Source organism: Astatotilapia calliptera, chromosome 9 (genome assembly GCF_900246225.1).
Source record: "Astatotilapia calliptera chromosome 9, fAstCal1.2, whole genome shotgun sequence".
NCBI classification, from domain to species: domain Eukaryota; kingdom Metazoa; phylum Chordata; class Actinopteri; order Cichliformes; family Cichlidae; genus Astatotilapia; species Astatotilapia calliptera.
The window spans coordinates 21,192,954-21,208,231 of NC_039310.1; the positions used below are offsets into that span (position 1 = coordinate 21,192,954).

The 15,278-nt window shown below is 41.6% G+C and overlaps 1 long non-coding RNA gene across 3 annotated transcripts in view; it reads left to right on the forward strand.

The window, feature by feature from the left end:
- The window catches only part of LOC113029346 (uncharacterized), a 36,239-nt gene extending 21,239 nt beyond the window's left edge, over positions 1-15,000 (forward strand). The window contains exons 2-4 of one of the 3 annotated variants that reach the window (XR_003273392.1): positions 6,079-6,131; positions 7,720-7,910; positions 14,482-15,000. This is a non-coding gene — a long non-coding RNA (uncharacterized LOC113029346). Of the gene's footprint in view, positions 1-4,729; positions 6,132-7,719; positions 7,911-14,481 lie in introns of those variants that run through there. The other 2 variants (XR_003273391.1, XR_003273393.1) reach the window with 2 other exon arrangements.
- The last annotated feature ends 278 nt before the right edge of the window (positions 15,001-15,278 follow it).

The window sequence follows — 15,278 nt, forward strand, 5'->3', positions numbered from 1 at the left end:
GAGCCTGCATTCTCATTTGGGGACATTATATTTGGGCTTTTCCGTACCTCAAACTTCATTGTGTTCTTTTAGCCTTTGTGCCCATATTAAATATATTAAAAACAACAACAACAACTTTTTATTCAAACATGATGTTTATTTTTTAAACTTATCAAGTCCAACTAATCAAAAACCCAAACAAGAGCTCGGGTCTCAGGAGGATATCTAAAAGGATCCTAAGAGTAGAGAGGGCGCCTGATCTCCTGCAGCTTAACATATTCACCATTCTTTTGTTTTTTAAGAGGTGGAACTTGTATTACATACATAAATGCATGCACAGGTATCAGATTAGTGGTAGAGACATATGCCTGCTGTAAACTACACCTGTGGTTATAAAAACTTTAATTATTTGGTGTTAAAGGAACTTAAAGTTGAATAGAATTAAACAAAATTCAAGGCACTTGCTTAAACTCCAGGACCATCTTTTACTCTCTTGCTGTTGCAGAATGAAATGTGAACAACATTGAACGAAAGCTGGATTTACTGACTTAAAGCTGGTTTATACTTCCTTCCTGATTCATTTGAATACAATTTTATGATGGCCAGGAAACAAAACCCACCCTGGAGTACCCGCATGCTTCACGTTTCTCTGCACTTTGGTTACGTAGAGCACGTTCAGTATCGTTTCTGTTGGGTTCTGACCAACATGATTGTGGTGCTTCTCACTTTACCTGGATGGGCTTCCCAGGTATATTCTTGCATCATGTTTCACTACTATTCACCTGACCTGGTGACTGTTACGGTTGTCCTGCATGTCACTGCAGAGAGTCTCTCCCCTCTTATCTACAGAAGTCCTTGTTCTGCTTTGGAAATCTCTAACCAGAACCTGCAGGAGGTGAGAAGTGGTTCACTTGCTGCTGTGCCGAGCTCTCTGAGGCTGCATAGCAGAACAAGGACTGCTGTCATTTCCTGCTGTTCAGCTCAGTGGAGTTCAGGGGAAATAGCTTTTTTAGTTTATTGCTGTGCTGCTACTGCCACAAACTCAAATAAGGACAAATAATATGAATCATCTAGACTTTCCAAATTTTAGAACCAAATGGAGCAACTTCTGATCAGCAAAGGACTCACTGGATGGAGTTAGCAACCCTCAAAAAGATTTCACAGTTTTTCAGCCTTTTTTAAATGAGGGGGTTCAGTTTGCATCGCCACTTTTTTAGCCACTTTTCCAAACTCAGCGTATACCAGCTCTGTTCCTGAGGACTTAAAAGTGTGTGCTTTGTGGACAGTAAGCTACTTAGCTGAGCAGATTATGGTAACAGAGCAGAGAAAAAAAGTTTTAATCACTTTCTTACACTTTTTCTTTTGAGTTTTCAAAAATGTAGAAATAGACGACGTCCTTGAACCTCTAAATGTTGAGTGTGAGTCTGCTAATAAAATGCTTGGCAGAGTTGCTGTGTCCACTTACTGTATATATTGCGAAAATCTATGATTGGATAGTTTGGGGGAGGGGTTTAGGAAAGAGCCAATTAAGAAAGAAAATCCAGAAACCTCAATGCTGCGTGCCTTCATTCTTGCGTCCTGACGAACGCCATGCTCGCAGCTCATCATATAGCTCGTCGTCTTTGTGTGTAATGCCCTCGGATGGCAGTCTAGCCCACCTCGGTTTAATCCCTTTGGCCCTGACCCAACTCTAAATGCACAGATTGCCTCCTTTCACAGAGACAGCAGCGTCAGCAGGGCCCCGCCTCTCCGCTGAGCCCCCCCAACCGAGCAAACTCCCCCTCCCCGGGGGTCGCCGTCTCTCATGTCCTGAAAAGGAGGTTGAACCTGTGGGGAGCCTGTGGGTAACTGTAAAGTGGCCTGGTACTCATCAGCTGCTGGAGGTGTTTTGTCTACAGCTTTTTCATTCATTTACTCTGCAGTGTGAGTGTGCCTTTAACATTAAACAAGCAAAGGCCGACTTGTAAATATTTAGCCTTGCATGTTCGAGAGAGTTCAAAAGAGGCCGAAGAAGTGAATGAGAGGACACGCTCCTACTTCTGCAAGTCGGATAAAAGAAGCTGAAGTAACGTGTCCGTTAAACCTGCAGCGCGGTGGTCAAGAGGCAGCAATTAATCACAGCTCTGTGTCCTTATTGTTGAACAGAGGACACAGAGCTTCCTGTTTCACATGTCTCTTGAGTTGTTGATTAATGCAGTGCCTCCAGCATCATGTGAAGCCAGGTTAGTTATTGGTTGTTGCTTAAAGCAGCAGGCTTGCAGCAGAATGAGGGTCTTTGAGTGACCGCCAGCGGATGCTTGCTATAACTGCTTTAATGTTTGGATCAGTTTGTTGGTGACAGTGAGATGATTTGAATAAATTATGATTTTTTTTTTTTTTTTTGGTGCCAGTTTAGCTAAGTGGTCGAGCAGGGTGACATTCGCCCCATGGCTTAAATGCAGAGGCCCGAGTTCGAGTCCAACCTGTGGCCCTTTGCTGCGTATCCTCCCCTCGTTTCCTGTCTTGTTTTTACTTCAAATCTGTCAACAAAGACAAAACCCATCTAAATTAAAAAAAAAAATCTATATAAAATTGAGCAAATTTCAGTTAAAAGTTAACATTTTATCTCCATATCGTGAACATTTTTCCAGTTGCATCAAAGTGTGCATTTGCCACAATTTTCCACAATCTAACAAATTTTTTTGACCAACTTTGAGCATTAATATCGTAATAAATCATGGTTTTAATAGCAAAATGTCACCAATTTAACAGTTTAAAGACCGAGTCATGAATTCTTTTGTGTCTATTGAACCTAACAAATTTAAAAAAAGAAATAAAATATTAATTTGCCTGAGTTTTAATTTGGGATATTTTCTTCATCCAGCTGTTGTTTTTGTTATTCATTGCTTAAAATCTATATAATTTTTTAGGTTATTTGCGATTTTTCAGGTGACAAAATAGGAAAAATTAATGATGTAGAAGTATCAAATGGGATACATTTAGCATCAATCCGCCTCATCTGTTGTTTTTGACTCTTAAGGAGTTTTGAAGACTGGATGTTTTGCAGTGTGATCATTAAAAAAATGTTTTAGTGAAAGTTCGACATAGATTTCTGAGTTTATGAGGTGAACCTGAATACATTTTCTGTTTTTCACAATCAACCAAAGGTCGGCATTTCAAAAGTGACGTAGAAGCATTTTTAGGTGGAGATAACATGACCACACCTTTCAAGTATAGAGGGTGTGACGTAACTGAAAGATAAAAGACAGCTGGGGTAGTTATCTATGCATTTGTGACGCATCACTGCAAACGTAAGACAAACATGCATTCGTATATTAATGAGAAAAGTAATCTGCATGTGGTCACGCCTCCAATGAACCCGAAAGAAAAAATCATGCCTGAAATTTCACATTATTTTCAGAGCACGTCAAGCAGCATCTTAAAATGAACAAGAATTTAAAAAAGCAGAAGCATGGTTTGAGTAGATTTCTCTCCAACACCACCACTGTTACATCCTACAGCAAACAGGAGAACTAAAGGCCAATAAATGATGCTCGAAACAGGAATAAACCAGAAATAGCTATAATCTCAGCCATTTTCTTTAACTGCTGTAACGGTCTTCAACTCACCTGCCTTACCTAACCAAAAACATTTGTGAGTGGAGATTATGAAGTCATTTCAAATAAAACCCATGTTTTATTTGAGCTATCCACATTATGTTGGGTCTTTTGAGCCAGGTGGTAACACAAACGGTGGGAAAATATATCCCTGGCCCCAGTCTCCTGAAACTAGTAGACAAATTAGTAAATCGATTGCCTCAAGACCAATTAGATGTGTGCACGGTTAACTGCACACAGTCAAAGTAGCATCACAAGACACACAAGGTACAGTGAAACTAGTGAACGCACAGCACCAAAAGTGATGGCAGCAGGCTGCTCACACTGAATCAGATTCACTCTGACTGCCGAGCTGCTTCTTTTCATTTGGCAGAAACGGCAGTGAGGAGGAGACGTCAGGAGGGGCAAACAGAGGCTCCAATCCTGGGTGGAGGTTTGAACCTACTGGTTAACACAATGAAACCAAGAAAAGGTGAATTTCTCCCAATAGATGCAAACTCTATTATTCGCACTCTGGGGAAATTCACATGTACAAATGTTTTGAAAATTATTCGATCGTTTACACACTTAGAGAAAAAACGAAACTGTCTTCTTTTAAAAAACGCTTTTTCATTCATTTCATTAGAAGATGGGTGGTTTGATACCGTTGCCATCGGGAAATTTTTAATTGTAAATCTGTATGCAGACATACGTTGCACATATGTGTGGCCGATAAAATCAATGAATGAATAATCATTTGTTTGCTTGTGTGCTTTTGGTTTGCATGTTCCACATTTTATCTAAAGTCTGTCACGCAGTCCACTGATTGACTTATCGGACGGTGCGGTCAGAAGGTCATGACCCTTAAAAAACACTGGAACTACATTAGAGGAAGTTGTGCAGCTAAACTTAACATTTTTACTGCTTTATCAATTCATAAATTTCACATCAGGACACATGTGGCTTCTTTAGATGCTTTTTTTTCTCCCCTTTGGCTACCGCAGCGATCCTTCGTTATTAAAATCTGAGTAATCAGATCTTTCATCTCTTGTGAAGTTCATTTGTCATGTGTCACATTGGTATGAAATTCATGCCTTGACTGCTTCCGCTTTATTCCCGTGTCTTCCTGAACATGCCCGGCTGAAGCTGCTGCTGCTGCTTTTGCCCTCTGGGCACAAAAATACATGAAATTCCTCGTGACGTTGGGAAAAATCAGACACGGTGCAGCTTCATTATCTACAGCATCACATGGTTCACGGTTGGGTCAATCAGAAGAACTGACATCATGGAAAATGTCAGAGCTGACGGTGAGAAGGAGAGTTTTCATGAAAACGTTTTCTAAAGTTTGAACTTTTTAAGCATGTTTCTCTTACGTTAGGACATTAGGGGAAATTAGGGGCCTAAAAGCAGTGGAAAGACCCAAACTTAATTTTATTGCTGGTTATCTGAGGATGATAATGGTGTCATTCTTAAGGCAGGAAATAAGCACTGTTGCATCAGCATGCTAATGTGAGGGCTGGTTGTTCCTTTATTGGATTTGTGTAGGATGTTTCTTAATGACTGGATGTGGAGATGAAAGGAGAATAAACAGGAAGAAATTCCACGAATGTCACCGGGAACAGTATCAGCGTGACCATATGAATTATATCCCTCTTACAACTATTTCTACTGTGTCATAGAACAATTTCACGCAGATGTACTCATTAGCAGAGGAAGTCAGTAAAACAAAGCACAATGTGGACAAAGCCAGTGGTTTGTCAAGTTAGATTATGACCTGGCGTCCTCTAGGTGACCCCAAATTGGTAGTTTGGCTTTAAAGATTCTCGGATGTTTGCTGCATTATCCGCGTATGTTCAGTTAACCTTCACAATAAAAATAGGTTAATAAAACATTTCCTGAAGCATAAAAGGGTCCTCATTTGATCCCAGCATCATGTGAAGCACTCACCGGAAGTAATAGATTTGATTTTTAGTTTGCTGCTATCTCAGTTTATGCATGTTAAAGCAGCTTTTGCAGGTATTCTGCTGGTCTGGAGAAGGGGCACCTTGACTCGAGCATTAATCCTTTCAAAAGAAATGCAGACTTAAAGTAATTTTGGCAATTAGAGAAGAGATGGAGACCCGAATCAGGTGATAAAGAATAAACCTTCTGTTTATGAGTTCTAGTCCTGAACTTTTAAAGGAAAATTCAGACGCCTGAATTTGTATGGAGTGCGCACGGCTTATTAACCCCTACGCCAGTGTGTTGTGGGCTTTGTAACAACATACATTATTACTGAAAGATGGCATAAGTTTTAGAAAATAGTCACATGAAGGAACAGATGGGCATGTGGATAAAAGGAGAAGTGAAACGTCTCCTGGCTTCTCCACCCACCTCACAAACTCTGCCATTCTCTAAAAAACAGTAGTTCTGTCTCAGCTGTCAACACTGCCATTAGACGGCTTTTTCGTAACGATGAGACACGTCACATCGGCACTGTGTGACACTCCTGGATGAGAATGCATTTTTTTTTCTGTATTCGCAGTTGCAGCTTGGCACACGAATGATGGCCCATCACCTAAAGAAAAGCGGAAAATAGTGAGTAGAGATTATTGTGCAAGCAACCTCAACCGGACTGTGTCATCTGTGGGGAGAAGCTGGGCAGCAGCTAGTTTTCGCGCCAACGGTGACGTCACAACCGCAGTTGCACGCCATGTTTTAGTGTTGCTTCAGCTAATACTCCACCTGAACGCAACCTGGTAATCAGTCAAGGGAGGAGATGGAAGGCAGTTAAGGTAGAGGTGTTACGACAGATCTGTTGGTGGGCATCGCAGTAAACACACGCTGTAAACTTGTGATCGTACATGAGACACAAACGTCTAATTGGGGGCTTTTGAATAACGTATGAACTGCAAAAGAAGAAAAAATAAACTTTAATCAAAGTGAATCCAGGCTGATCGCAGCAGACCCTTGTGCTTAATATTCACACAAGATAGATGTGGTTTGAGATGTCACCTTAAGGAGAGACGCTACAGTTTATCCACACAAATCTCTATCAGTGCAAAGTTATTTTCAAAGGACAGCTCAAACTAATATCTCAGACTGCGCCGGCCGACTTTGAGTAACGACGCTGAGCTGTCGAGTAACATGGAAATAAATGTGGATCAGCAGGCAGATTAATGATAGAAAATCCCACCCGACAACAAAATACGCATTCATGCATTATTCATGTGCTCCAGTCCACACTGGAATATACAACCGCGATCACTACCATATACACTAGTGATCACTTTCATTAGATGTAGCTCTGGTGTCATATCTCACCACGGTTTTTCCTTTTGGTTTAAATCACTCAGCTAAGGTTTCACCGAACACCTCATGTTTCCTGTATGTGCCAGATAGGGATGTTTGGTTTTGTTTTATTATGATGATTTTTTTTTTCTTTTTTAAAGTACTGCTCCAAAATGAGACAATCCAAGGTTTCATGAAGGACTATCGCTGCTTGAGTCTGAACACGCCCGCTTCACCCCCTCTTTGTCCTTGCTCGTTCTGAGATTGGGGGGGGGGAAAAAACCCGGGTGACCATTCATTCTGCTCCTGCACCTGTTTAGTGGCGCGTCTTTCCCGTTTTACGTCTTGAATTTACAACCTTCAGCTGGAGGGACGACCTTTCACTCGGCCTCTGTGGCAGAGAGGCAGCAGCTGTGGTGACTTCACTGGCTCCTCGTGTAAAGAAAAAAAGATGCTGAAGGCGGGTGTTGGGGGTTCTCTTCTTACACCTTGAACTTCATAGCAGCTCGATATGACACACACTGCCTCCATCAGCTGTTAGTATCTATCTGATTGAGCTGATTTCAAAGATATGAAAAAGGCGCATTCATTCCTCCCTGTGGTCTCATTTGTACCCATTCATAAGAGTCAAAGAGAGGCAGGAAGAGCTAAGTGAAATGCCCACATTTTTTCATATGTGTGGTCCCCCTTTTCTTTTCTTTTTTTCTGTGAGAAGGGAAACATTAGCAACGCTGACTCATTACAAAGAGCAGCTGAAAAGTCTGAGCCAATTTATTTCTGGTTTGGCAGAGAAAGGATAGTGTAGCACACTTCCACTGAAATTAGAGCGTCACAGTGTGAGATGAAGCCTCTGCTTTGTGAAAGGGTGATTTTTTTTTTTCTTTTTTCTTTTTAGGAAGCGCTCTCTCAGCCCGCTGGCTTTCCTCTGGAGCAGCTGTCGGTCAGCGTCAGTTGGTGAATCTCGGAAACACAGATCGCTAATGAGGCTGGAGCTCTCGAGGACTGCCTGGCCCTGAACTCAGCATCACACGGTGCTAAGTGACGAGGATCCCCTGCTGCACCCGGGGAGGCTTATGCATCTGAAACGTAAATATTATATACGTCACGTCGAATCAGGAGACGGGTGCTCTCGTCTGGCTTTGAGATCTCGCTGTGCTCGGGGTGGTCCTGCAAACCCAGGAAAGTCCAGGTCAGACCTTTCACCTCCCCCGGTGCCCTCCTGTTTCGCAGCTCCGCTCAAGAGGTTTTTGGGTAATGAGCTTGTTGTTGGTGATGGATAGGTCGCAGATCGCGCTGGCATCGGCACTCTTTTACATTCCTGTCGGTTCAAGTTACAACAGAGACATTAAGCAGCTGGAGTGGGATGAGTTTTAAGGGGCAGACGTTTCGTTCGGGTAGTGTGAAGCAGATGAACTTAGGTGAATGCGAGGGAAGAAAATTCAGTTGCCTTCGATTTGTCTGTGATTTTTCGTTTTAATTATCTGTGTAGCCAAGTATGTACGCAACATAAGAAAATCAACATAAATCAACATAAATCCAAATTACTGACAACCAATTTGTGAAGTGTGTTAGAATCTGAATATCCTCCAGTGAGATGGGCGAGATCCAAGCAGCTGTGTAGGTGGATAAACATGAGTAGCTGTTCCTATTGAGACAACTGAAGACATGAGTCAAAACAGAGGCAAATTCATAATCCGTAATTATGGAAAGATTAGGGATTAAAACACAACTTCAGACTCTGACTGGACCAGAATCACCTCAGAATTAAAGCTGTTTGTCACCAGATGTTGGCTGTGATACAGTTTTGTTGTTTACTATCTTTAAAGGTAGCAAAGAAGAAGCAATTTACATGATTTTTTTTATGTATTTTGTTTTATGTAGGTGTGCAGTACTGTGCAAATGTTTTGAGACACCTCTTATTTCTTGATATGTTGTTTGGAAAATGGGAAATTGGAGCTGCAATTTATTGAAGCATCTGCAAATACAGGATATCAGGCAGAGTTTGTACAGTTCTGATGAACTCAAAAGTCGATATTTTGTAAGACCACCTTTGTTCTCTTAGGAGAACTTTCTTGTAACTTCTTTAAATAGTGTTTAGAAATATTTCTCCCGGCTTCTTGAAGGACATTCAAAGCTCTTTTTGCTCTGTTCTCTGTCACGGTGATCCCACAGTGCTCCAACACACTTCTTCTACCCATGTATGCTTTTACCGAATTGGCACTGTGTTTGTGATCAGTGTTGTTGCATGGGATCTCAAAATGTGATGGTAGTTTTCTCTAATTCCACTAATTCTGACAAGTTCTCCGACACTACTGCCTTAAATGCAGCTCCAAACCATGCATACAGATAGCTGTAGACACTCACTGTCGTACCTCAGATGACCTCCAACCATACTGGCGACAATTTCAATTTTTCAAAGTTGGATTCATCAGTCCATAAGACCTGTTGCCACTGATTTTGAGCTCCCTGTTCTTAAGAATAGGTTCTTGACAGCCACCCTTCCACTAAGACCGTTTCTGATAATGTTTTGATGGTTAGGGTGGATGAAACCGTGGCTCAGGGGGTTGGGAAGCGTATCTGTAACCGGAAGGTCACCGGTTTGATCCCCGGGCTCTCTGTCCTGGTCGTTGTGTCCTTGGGCAAGACACTTTACCCTACCACCTACTGGTGTTGGCCAGAGGGGCCGATGGCGCGATATGGCAGCCTCGCTTCTGTCAGTCTGCCCCAGGGCAGCTGTGGCTACAACCGTAGCTGCCTCCACTAGTGTGTGAATGTGAGAGTGAACGAATAGTGGCATTGTAAGGTGCCTTGAAAAGTGCTATATAAATCCAAACCATTATTATTATTAAAACAGTCCTTAACAGAAAACTATGGGAGAGTTGCATAATGTCTCTTTGAGGTGTCCTCGCCCAAAAGAGACAATCAGCAGAGGAACATATAATGTTGCTGCGCTGACAGATGTCTGCTGAGTGACAAGACTCTGCACGCAATGATTCTTAATTATTAGACTGAGATCTATTCTAGCTTTTGTAAATCCTTTAAAAGCAGAGTCACAAGGTAAAGAAATTATCTCTGACATGGCGACAAAGAAATCAATTGTAGCGAGTCCTAATCTCACATTTTTGAAAATGCGAGGGTCTGAAGAGTAAGTTATCTAGCTTATGGCATCACGCAACCAAACGTAAGCCTCCTTAATGGCTTAAAATTTGATTATAGAGAATTAATCTGTCTTCTAAACGACCTTCATTTATACATGAAAGATGAAAATAACACATACAAGTAAAACCTTCTAATAACTTTCTGCTAATTAGTTTATTTATTTAAGGTAGAGAAGCAGTGCGCATATTGGAAGAACATATTGGAATTCCATTGCACGGTGAGGCTGGAAGCTTGTGAATGAATGAATGTTTTTAAAAGATCGGTTAGATTTGACAGCTAATGTGCAGCTTGTAGCGCTGACTAGTCCATCCATCCATCGGGCTAACACAGAGAGACAGACAACACAATTTAGAATTGCAAATTGTACGGCACTTTCATTTATGCTCTTAGACAATTTATACTTTATAAGCAGCAAACTAACCCCACGTATAAGACTGAGGTAAATGTCTTTGTACTGTAGGAGGAAGCTGGAGTTCCCGGAGGGAACCCACATAAACACAGGGAGAACATGCAAACTCCACACATATGGTGGAGTCAAACTCAGGACCTTGTTGCTGTGAGGCAGCAGTGATAACCACTGCGCCACCGTGCTGCCCCTGCTGAGAATTCATAGCGCAGAATTTGACTTTTGGTGGACCTCAGCCAATTAGTTCTCTCTGTGACCTATTGTAGACGTGACTCCCTTCCAGCGCCACTGTTATCAAATGACTGACCTGGTTTATTCAACATCAGATGAATGGGATTTCCCGCAGTGCAACAAAGTCACTGTGGGAAATGTCATTCGGGCTGCATGCCTCAGTGTTATACCTGCGGTTAGTTCGCTGCTTATAAAGTATAAATAGCGTCAGAGCATAAATGAAAGTGCCGTACACCATCAGAGCCAGATATGAGCACGCAGCGCCAGCCTCTCCATAACGCTTACTATAAAGGTACATATGACACTCTGCTGGTGGGATCACTCAGCTGCACTCAGATACCAAACTGCAAATAGGGGTGAGATCACGTGAATAGGCAGTGGGGCACGGTGCCAGCCGGGTCGTGTTGGTTACAACCTCGCCCACATTCCTTTTAACACTCAGTCACCCGCTGGAAATACATTTTCACAGACACGTGGCTTTCCTGCTTTAGCAACCGCTCAGCTGCCTGGGGAGCCAACCACTGTGTGAACCGTGTAACGCTTCTATAACAGGGCAATGATGGAAGCACCAAATATGTCAGAGTGACAAGATCCTCTGTTATTTAAGTGCTTTTAAGGCATAGCTATAAGTTTAATCTGATGTCACCACACATTCACTCGCTTATCATTTCAGATAAAACTAAAAAGATAAGGGGAAAATGCAACCTAGAGTTTGGTTGCATCTTTTTTGATTTCCTTTCTGCTTATTAAAAAAAAACTAATTTGGCAGGTGTCTGTGGGCTGTAGTGATGAAAGTGGTTAGGCAGGTTAGAGCCAGACCTTTGATGATTACACCAGTGTTGTGCCGCGTTGACGTCTAACACCAACCAATCATGTGGTGGTGTCGGTTTTATTATTTTAAGGTTTTCTGATGTGTGAGACATATTTACACCAGTTGTTTTCGTGAAACACCCTCTATGGACAAGCAAAACCGTTTATTGTTAGTTTTTCCATTCGAAAGAAAAAAGGTGATGTCCCAGACTGTTGTTGTTGGAGGTTTGTTTTTCTTTTAAGCAACCTACTCAAGCTTAAGGTGACTCAACGCCTTCATCATGTGATTGGCAGATTTAGATTCCTGAGTAAATGCCCCATCAGGGGCAGTGACAGGAAGTGGAGGAAGACTGTGGCAGTCCCAGCAACACTGTGCTGCTTCTTTTATAATGTTGCCTTCAGCTTTATACCTAGAAGCTACACTAAACTGCCTGCCTGAGTGCTTGTTCGCCAAATTCATTAGTTTATTTAGTTACAGCTGGAGAAACTTTATTAGAAGCTTTGTCCAAACACAAAGAGCTTCGGTTTCACTTGATCCTTGAACTCGTAAAAGTCGCAAACGTGTTTTGAACTTTAAAGAAATGCATTTAAAATGATGCAAATGCCATTTAAACTATCACATTTGATTAAATCGTGCATTAAATGATCTTATAATGACAAAATCTTGAAAGCAGATGTTTTTTTTAGGGACCTAATGTAATTTTGTCTAGTAATACCAAAGATGAAAGCATCTACTCCTACTTGGATCGACTCGCCACGGCTGGTTTTCCGTTATAATCTAGTACTACCTCATGTGCGTGGTTGTCATCATGGCAATCCTGCTGAGCGTCCCGTGATGTATGCAACACAAACGCTACAACAAAGTTGGACGTAGAGATATACCTGCTGCTCGGTCTGTGGCTTTTCGTCAGACTCGGAGGACCACAGTTTTTATTTTCATGAACGAGACGCTCTCATGACTCATCAAGTGACGTCATTGACCGAATCTCACATTTTAGTACCTGCTTGAATCGCTTGGAACCCCAGATTGTGAAGGTACTAAAAAGTACCTGATACCAGGTACTGTGACCTAACGGAAAATCCTTAAAACCGTGGTGAACCGTGCAGAGTCGATCCGAGTAGGTACTAATAGAAAAGGGGCTTAAGTTCTGTAGGTAGCCAGATGAACTGTAATAAATTAATAATTTGGGGGAGGAATTAAAACTATACCTCAAACATGCACTGATGTATTTACTGATGATCAAATATTAATATTAATGTAAACACAGCAAAATAGAAATAAAATGTATTTTATTTTTCTTTAAAACCTTCGCCAATTTGCAAATTCCAAACACAGAGCTCCCAGGAAAATTTAATTAGTTCTATGGTAAATGGTCTGTATTTGTATAGCATTTTACTTGGTCCTAAGGACCCCAAAGCGCTTTACACTATACACAATCATCCACCCATTCACACACACATTCACACACTGGTGATGGCAAGGTACATTGTAGCCACAGCCGCCCTGGGGCGCACTGACAGAGGCGAGGCTGCTGGACACTGGCGCCACTGGGTTCTACGCGTTTTTAGAGAGGATGTCAAGTATTCACGAGTGGTTGTGGTCCATAACCGCCGTTGACTGTACTGTACTAATGTATCTGATGCCAAAGCAACCTTAACCATTTTAAGACGCTGGCCAATCAGAAGAAATCAAACAATAACACAGAGGACAGTCTGACGTCAAAAAGGCGATAAAGTAGTGTACCGTTGACATTGCAAGACCCACTGTGAATGCAGGAATTTTTTAAAAAACTCCATTTTCCATGCCCTTACATGTGAAGTAAAGGCCAAAACGTATAGAAAATGCTGTGTTTAGGGGCTTGAAATTGTTTAGACTGGATTAGTTTGAGCTTGATGTTCATAATAACCGGCCAATAAAAAGCAGATCTCAGTGTATTGGTTAAATTATGATTCAAGAGCATTATACAATCATTTCAACACAGTCTCAAGGTAGTTTGTGAAGTAGTCACAGCCTCTGATCTACTGATTTGAGTGTCAAGACGTGAATTTCCCACCCTATTTGCATGTCCTTGAACACAAATTAGTTTTTATCTCTCGTCTGTACTGATTCATATCCACGGTGGTGTAGCAGGTCACGCTAGAGACCCAAGTCCTGCATGTCATAGATCTATATTACTTTTAACTTGTTTTTAATTTTAAAGGGCCTAGATTTAACAACAACTGATTACATTCAGCCACTGAAACTTCCTTATGTCTGGGATTGAAGCTAAACTCAAGTTTGGCGCTGTTTAATTGATGTCAGCTGACATAATTGAGTCATTTGATTGGCCGATTATCTCTGCTTACTTGCTTCTATGCATTTTTATTGCAGGTACGATTTGATTAATGTGGGTTTTGGCTCGTCTGGACAGAAACATCAGCAATCTGTCAGCACACTGCAATCCTGTATGTAATGCATTACAGTGTAATGAGCTAGATCCAGGCTTAGGAGGGTCAAACTCATGAGGGGGCACTGTGGACATAAAATGTAAGATGTGGCGGTGCGACAGGTTAATTGCAGGAAGCATATCAGGGTGATTTGGGTTCACCAGAAGTCAGAACTGATGTATTTTTAACCTGTGTGAAGAACCCGCTCAAAACAAAGAGGTGACACCTGCAAAAGGAGGCTATTTATTTTCAAATTCTGGCAGTTTTGTGACTCCACCTTTGAGCTCAATGCAGCTTTAATAGTTCCCAAAAAGAAGAGTAGAGCTTAACTTTATTTAGATCATTTACTTGTGCTAACTGGAAACCTTAAAGCTTCGATCTTAATCTTGTGTACTGTTTGATAGATAAACTGAGCTTTGGGTAAATGTGTGAGTGTTAAACTTTCCCCGCTCTCATCTGAATTTCACAGCAAATTTAGCACTGACTCCCGAGTCATAATGAAAGGACAGCTCATTTACAGAGTTGAAAGTTTTTTTTTGATAACTTGCATTATGAAACTAAGGTTTGTCCACAAACAGTCACATCGGGACTCTGACTCGCTCCTGTCTGCCCTGTGTTTTGCAGGCTTCTGCTGCTGCTGTGATGGTGGTGTTGCAGACCCCCCATGCCGGCCAGATCTTTCTGCAGCTTCTGCACCGACACATGATCTGACTAGGAAGGATGCAAAGGTGGAAGCAGACCGTGCTGGATTCAGTTTCACAGCATCTTACTGGAGCAAACACACACAACATACTGCAAGGTTTTCAGTAGTATCTACTTCCCCCTTTTTTTTTCTTTTTTTTTGTTTGAGAGGACACGGATACACCCTGACTGGGCCCCTGTAGTGCTCTACATTGTGGCTGGGAAGTACCTAGTTTTACAACTGTCATGCTGGCCTGCTTAAAGGGACAGTGCTGATCAATTCGAAGCACATATTGAGGGGTCTTTTAGTCACCCTAACAAGGGGGTCACATGGATGTTTGAGTCGTCACCTGATGTGTGAGGAATGTGCAGTCAGAAGAGCCGTTTTCTGCATCAAGCACTGCATAAAAATACTGATTGATATTTGTTAAAAGAATGTCTTTAATAAAAAGTTGAATTGAATGGGGTGTGAGAGTTTCCTGCTTTTGAAAAACGAAAGAGAGAAGACTCACAGCTCTACAGGTTCTTTTTAGTCTTAATGCATAGTGGATTTGTTTTGAACTCTTAATGAAATCCAACCATTCTGAGGTGAAAAGGAATCTACCATGCAATCATTTCTAAAATCACAAATGTGTGTTTTCCAAGTGTTTTCTGGCACTTCACACTGTTGAATGGTAGGAAAAAGCTGCACACTTTGTCTGAATACATTTCTCAGCGTTTATGAAGGCAGAGTCCATAAA